This window comes from Crocodylus porosus, unplaced genomic scaffold (assembly GCF_001723895.1).
Source record: "Crocodylus porosus isolate Cpor-Errol unplaced genomic scaffold, CroPor_comp1, whole genome shotgun sequence".
Classification (NCBI taxonomy): Eukaryota; Metazoa; Chordata; order Crocodylia; family Crocodylidae; genus Crocodylus; species Crocodylus porosus.
In genome coordinates, this window is record NW_017728918.1 from 38109416 (window position 1) to 38115909 (window position 6494).

The following is a 6494-nucleotide window of genomic DNA, read 5'->3' on the forward strand; positions in this document are numbered from 1 at the left end:
GACCTCATTCCAGTTAGTCTCTGAGCATGCCCAGCTGCAAGCTCTGTGAGGCAACTGAGTCTGCACCAGAGAAAAACTAGGTCAGGCCTGAGTGACAGGCCGACAGGTCATGAACAGGGCACCTGCAAGGCCCGTCGCCATGACGCATGCCTGGTAGCTTCTGTCTTGGCAGCACACACAGAGCAAATTTCTCTGACATGCCTCAGTTCTGGTTCTGTCAAATGGAGATGATAAAATTCTCTATCTTGTGACATCAAAGAATGTGGGGTGCTTAGATACTATTGTTGTGGGGGCTAAGTCCTTTTAGATGTATAGATGGGGATTTATATAATCCTTTCTGGTTGTTCCAGACAGCACAATTCATGTAGGGAGCAGCAAAGTAAAGCAAGGGAGTTTAAGCATATTCAGGTATTCCATAAACTCAAAGTCATTGTCATAGCTTATTATGATATGATGCACTTATCCTGCTCCTCCCCTGCTTCCACATACCAGAGACCAAAACATACACTACCTAGTTATGCAGTGTCCTTAAAATTATAGTATTTCCAGTTACATTACTATATACTCTTGTATCACATGAAATCAGTAACCAGCCATAGCTTTCAATCGAGACATTAGTTTCTGTCTCAGTATGCATGTATTACCTTGATGCATACATCATCCTCATTATACTGTCATTTATACAATCACTCCCAGGAGTATTTTATGGTCGAAGACTCAGTACAATCACGCTTTGGGATAATGACAGAGTGGCCACCCAAAGCATAATATTAAAAATGTCATCTGGTATTAGAAAAGTGTCAGTTTAATAGAAACCTCCTATTATCACAGCTAATCAAACTCAAAATTAGAGGAGGGCTAATACTGGAAACAATTTTCCACTAACATTCTTTCAATATTTTAAAATTAATTTGTTTTGAGTGTATTCCTGTCCTCATTCCTTTTTGTCTCTGCAACTATTCTAGCAAGCAAGTTTTACTGATAGAAATGTATAAAAGTAAAGTGCACATTCCAAGACAATAAAACGGTTTAAATACAGTAAAAATTAATGATATTTTAAACAATAAATTTGGGATAAAAAAGCATCCTGTAATTATCCCAAAACCATGTGTCCAGAGGGCTGTGGCTATTAAGCCAGCTAATCTACCAATCAGAACATTTGAAGCATGTGTTCATACCCTCAGTCTCCTTTATACCTTTGACTTAGTACTGCCAACTAATTTTTTTGTATTTACATGTGAAAAAAAAATTAAATAAATATTGTGATTGGTTGAGTTACTGTCAATGTTTAGTAAAAATTACCTTAGCTGTTGACCTGATCTTCTTTGCATTATATGCAATCATAATGTTAAGCACAATTATTATTAATCACTTAGCTTAATTAAAACTTAGTTTTTTTCAACTATAACCTGAGAATAAGGACAATCATATGGGAAACTTGAAGAAAAAGTATGCTATGTTATTATTAAAACGATTCAAGTAAAATAAAAGAATGATAGAGTTACATTCAGTACAGGTATGACAATTTACAAAAAGCATGTTTCCTGCTCCCTATTTTAATGCAAGTTAACATTTGTTGGTAACCCCCAAGAAATTCTTTCTGGGCATGTTCACATGTGCCTCTGACTGCACAGTTGTTATTGCGCAGTCATTTAGTGCTTGTTTTAGCAGTACTGTACCACCATTATAGTACAGTCCTGGTGGCACATGGGTCGTTCTCGACCCTACCTAACAACAAGTTACTGCGCAGTAGCTTGTTGCTACTACACAGTAGTTTTGGCATCACGGTTCATGCCCACCACCATATTGATGAGCTATGTTATTGTAGCCTGTCACCACAGCGATGTAGTGTCTCTTATAGATCTGTACTCTGCATCCAAAGATGGTGTGCACCAGTTTTGTGGAGGATACTTTTGGTTTTCTGGGGGGGTTGGTGTTTTTTTTATGAAAACAGAATTCATTCTTTCTTTTACTACAACATGAAAACCATCCTTTAGTATAGAATCAAAACCAGCTTCTCCATAATGTATTACCCTAAAGCACATACAGTAAAAGCTCTGTTATCCGGCATTCCCCATTCCTGGGGGCTGCTGGATAACAAAATATGCCAGTTAATTGAGTGGCCAGGGCCGCCGCTTCTCCTGCCACATCTGGGATGTCCCACTGCCCCTCCCACAGGATCGCCACCCCTCCTGCGGGCCCTGTGGGGCCTGCAGGACAGGGAGGCGTGCCCCACATAGCCCCGCACAGCCTATTATGCCCCCGGGCCATGTGGGATTTGCAGCACAGGCTGCTTTGCCCTGGACCATGGGGGCTTGGAGAAACCGGAAGTGCCATGGTGGGTACTTCTGGTTTCACTTTATCTTACAAGCTGGCATGCCAGTTAACAGAGCATGCCAGCTTGTAAGGAGCCAGTTAACAGAACTTTTACTGTATTATGTCTGTCTGTCTATCTCTTACATACGCATGCATCCCAAACTTTAGATGATATATAGATAGATAGATAGATAGTAGAGGTGTGTGAAATGGGTGTGCCATATTTGATTCAGATTTGGATTTGGCCTGAATTAGGGGGCAGTGATTCGATTGATTCCGATCACTCTGCTGACTCAATTCTGCTGAATCCAAACCTGAAGATTTGATGCTGATTTGGAGAATCAGTGATTTGGACATAGACATATCTTTCATTGTTTTTTCTACATACCTAAAGGTACCAGATGCAGCTTGTGAATGCTGAGATGGTGGGTGGATGGTGCATCCCACACGAGCATGGGGGGGCCCCTGTGTGCTTGGTGGCAGACCCGGAAGTGAACCCAGAAATAGTTCCCTTACACTTCTGGATCTACTGCCGAGCACACGCCCCTCTCCCCCCATGCAGCCCCGGCTCAGCGATCGGCTGCAGGGAGACCCCTGGAGGTTAAAGGTTCTCCTGATTCAATTCAGATTCAGAGATTCAGATGCTGAATCAGGCCAAATCTCTGCTGAATTGAATTATAGACCAAAGCTTCACACAGCCCTAATAAATAGATAGACAGAATCATAGAAAATAAGGGTTGGAAGGGACTTCAGGATGTTCATTTAGTTCAACTTCCTGCTGAAGGCAGGACCAAACCCAACTAGATCATCCCAGCCAAGGCTTTGTCTAGATGAGTCTTAAAAACCTCCAAGGATGGAGCTTCCATCACCTCTCTGGGCAGTGTGTCCCAGTGTTTTACTACCTTCCTAGTGAAAAAAGTCTTCCTGATAGTTAACCTAAACATCCTTTCTGCAACTTGAGACCATTGCTCCTTGTTCTGTCAGCTACTACCACTGAGAATAGCCTAGCTTCATCCTCTTTCAAACCCTCTTCAGGTAGTTAAAGGCTGCTATTAAATCCCTTCTCAGTCTTATCTTTTCTAGACTAAATAAGCCCCCTTGGTCTCTCTTCAGATTTTATGTGCTCCAGCCCCCTCACCATTTTTTGTAATTCTCCACTAGACTCTCTCCAATTTGTCTGCATCTTTTCTGTAGTGAGGCCCCAAAACTGGGCACAGTACTTCAGGTGTGGCTTCATCAGTGCTGATTAGAGGAGAATAATCACTTACCTTGACCCGCTGGCAACACACCTACCACTGCAGCCCAGAATGCCATTAGTCTTCTCTACAAGGGCACTATGTTGGCTCATATTCAGCTTATTGTCCACTGTAACCCACATGTTCTTTTCTACAGAGCTGCTGCCCAGCCAGTCAGCCCCCAGCCTGTACTGTTACACGGGATTGTTCCATCCTAAGTGCAGGACTTTGCGCTTGTCCTTGTTGAACCTCATGAGATTTATTTTGTCCTAATCCTCCAATTTTTTGAGGTCACTCTGAATCCTAGCCCTACCCTCCAGTGTATCTCCTACTCCCCCAGCTTGGTGTCATCTGAAAACTTGCTGAGGGTGCACTCTATGCCATCTTCCAGGTTGTTGATGAAAAAATTGAACAAAATTGGCTCCAGGATCAACCCCTGGGTCACTCCACTTGATAGTGGTTGCCTAATCAAGCCATTGATTATTACTCTCTGAGCCTGATGCTCTAGACAGTTTTCTATCCACTTTTTAATCCATTCATCCAACCAGCCATCTCACCATAGAAGGCAATTGGGTTGGTTAGGCATTACTTACCCTTCGTGAATCCATGCTGACTCTTTCTAATCATCTTCTCCAACTGCTTATAAATGGATTCCTTGAGGATCTGCTCCATGATTTTTCCAGAGACTGAGGTGAAGCTGACTGGTTTATAGTTCCTGAATCCCCCTTGTTCCCTTTCTTAAAAAGGGGCACTCTGTTTTCCCATTCCCAATCATTTGGGACCTCTTCTGATCACCATGAGTTTTCAAAAATGATGGCCAGTGGCTCTGCAATTAAGTCAGTCAACTCCCTCAGCACCCTCCAGTGCATCCCATCCGGCCCCGTGGGTTTGTATATGTCTGGCTTTTGAAAATAGTCCCTAACCTGTTCTGTGACCACTGTTGGCTGATCACCACCTCCTCCCCAAACTGTGCTGCCATGTGCAATAGTCTGGCAGCTGACCTTTCCTGTGAACATTGAGGTGAAAAAGGTATTGAGCACTTCAGTATTTTCTGCTGTCACAAGGCTGCCTCCCCCATTTGGGAAGGGACCCATACTTTCCCTGATTGTCCTCTTGCTACTCACATGTAGAAACCCTTCTTAGTTCCCTTCAAGCTGCAACTCCAATTGCACTTTGGCCTTTCTGACTTTATCCTGCATGCCTGAGCAATGCTCTTATATTCCTCCCTAGTTGTTTCTCCAAGTTTTCACTTCTTGTAAGCTTCCTTTTTGTGATTTAGTTTACTGAAGAGTTCCTTGCTGAGCCAAGGTAATCTTCTGCTGTACTTGCTCATTTTCCTGCACATTGGGATGGTTTGTTCCTGCACGCTCAGTAAGGCTTCTTTCAGACATAGCCAGCTCTCCTGGACACCTCTCCTTCTCAGACTGCCTTCCTAGGGAATCCTATCCATAAGGTCCCTGAGTGAATCAAAGTCTTCTTTTCTGAAGTCCAGGGTCCTTACTCTGCTGCTCTCATTTTATATAATGCTTTTTATACTATATTATTATATATATTATATTATAGAATATTCCAGAGTTCATGCATCTGAACTCCAGACATATTTCTACTACACCAGCAATGTCCTAGAACAGAAACAGTTTTTCCAATTGCAATGGGATAAAGATACTGAGAATTAGAAAAGAAATATTGAATAACAACTGGCTCTAGCTTTCTGCTACTTGATAGTCAGTGAGTTAATGATCTGAATATGAAATCTATCTTAATAAAACTAAGTTTCATTTTTATTTCTAACTATTGAGACAGCCACTTTTGGAAAGGGATTTGGCTCTTGCATTGCAATAAAATTTTGAGTGAGCAGATATTCTCTTGCTTTTCTTAGTGACAAAAGCTTAAGGTGACCTGTCTTCTTGACTAAGGCACTCCATAATGATGCTGAGAACTGTATATAACTGTGAGGCATTCTCCAAAGGATGCTAATCTTTATGATGGTAATATGAGAGGCCTGGCCAATGAACTGTTTAGTGAATGCCTCAATTACTTGCTTTCATTTTTAAAACTCTTCTCAATGAAAGGATGATTCAATAACCAGAGCATCAGGTTTGAAAAAAATCTGGAATTAGACATTTTAGTTTTGGCACGGTCCGGTCTGAATCCTTCATACTTCTGAGGTAGATTATTAAATTTGAGGAAGTCTGCAATATGAGAGTTTTTCATTCAAACCTTTAACAATTGCAAGCTTTTTGTAATGGTTTGTGAAATCCTTTGGGATAAATGGCTCAATTATACTGTAACACAATTATAAGCATTGCTGCCTTTGATAGCACAAGAAAAGTTGTAGGAAGATCTCAATAATAATTATTGTTAGACCCCAACTCCATGCAGCACCCAACAACTTGGGAGACAATGATCCAATTGCTCACAGATCCCATTTCTCAGGGAGCAAGCAGGGAGCAAACACCAGCACACATTGCTAGCCAAAAGCTGTATGCAGAATGGAGACAGCTTCAGGCAAAGCTCCAACAAACCAGGGAGCTGCAGTGAACATTTATTTTTTTCCCATATTTATACATCTTGGCTCATGCTCATAAACATTTACTCTACCTTTCTCCTTCTTTTGTTCCACCCATATTCCCTCCTATCTCAAGCTCCACCTCTGTTGTCAGTTTCATAGAATCATAGAATCAATGAGTCGGAAGGGACCTAGACAGATCATCTAGTCTGACACCCTGCCATGGTGAAATAGTTCTTCCTAATACCTAACCTAAACCTATCCTCCCTCAGCTTGTGGCCACTGTTCCTGGTGACTCCAAGGGGGGCCCTGGTGAACAGACTTTCCCTGAGTCCCTGCTGCTGGCCCCTGATAAAGTTGTAGGCAGCCACAAGATCCCCCCTCAGTCTCCTCTTGCAGAGACTGAAGAGATTCAGGTCCCTCAGCCTCTCCTC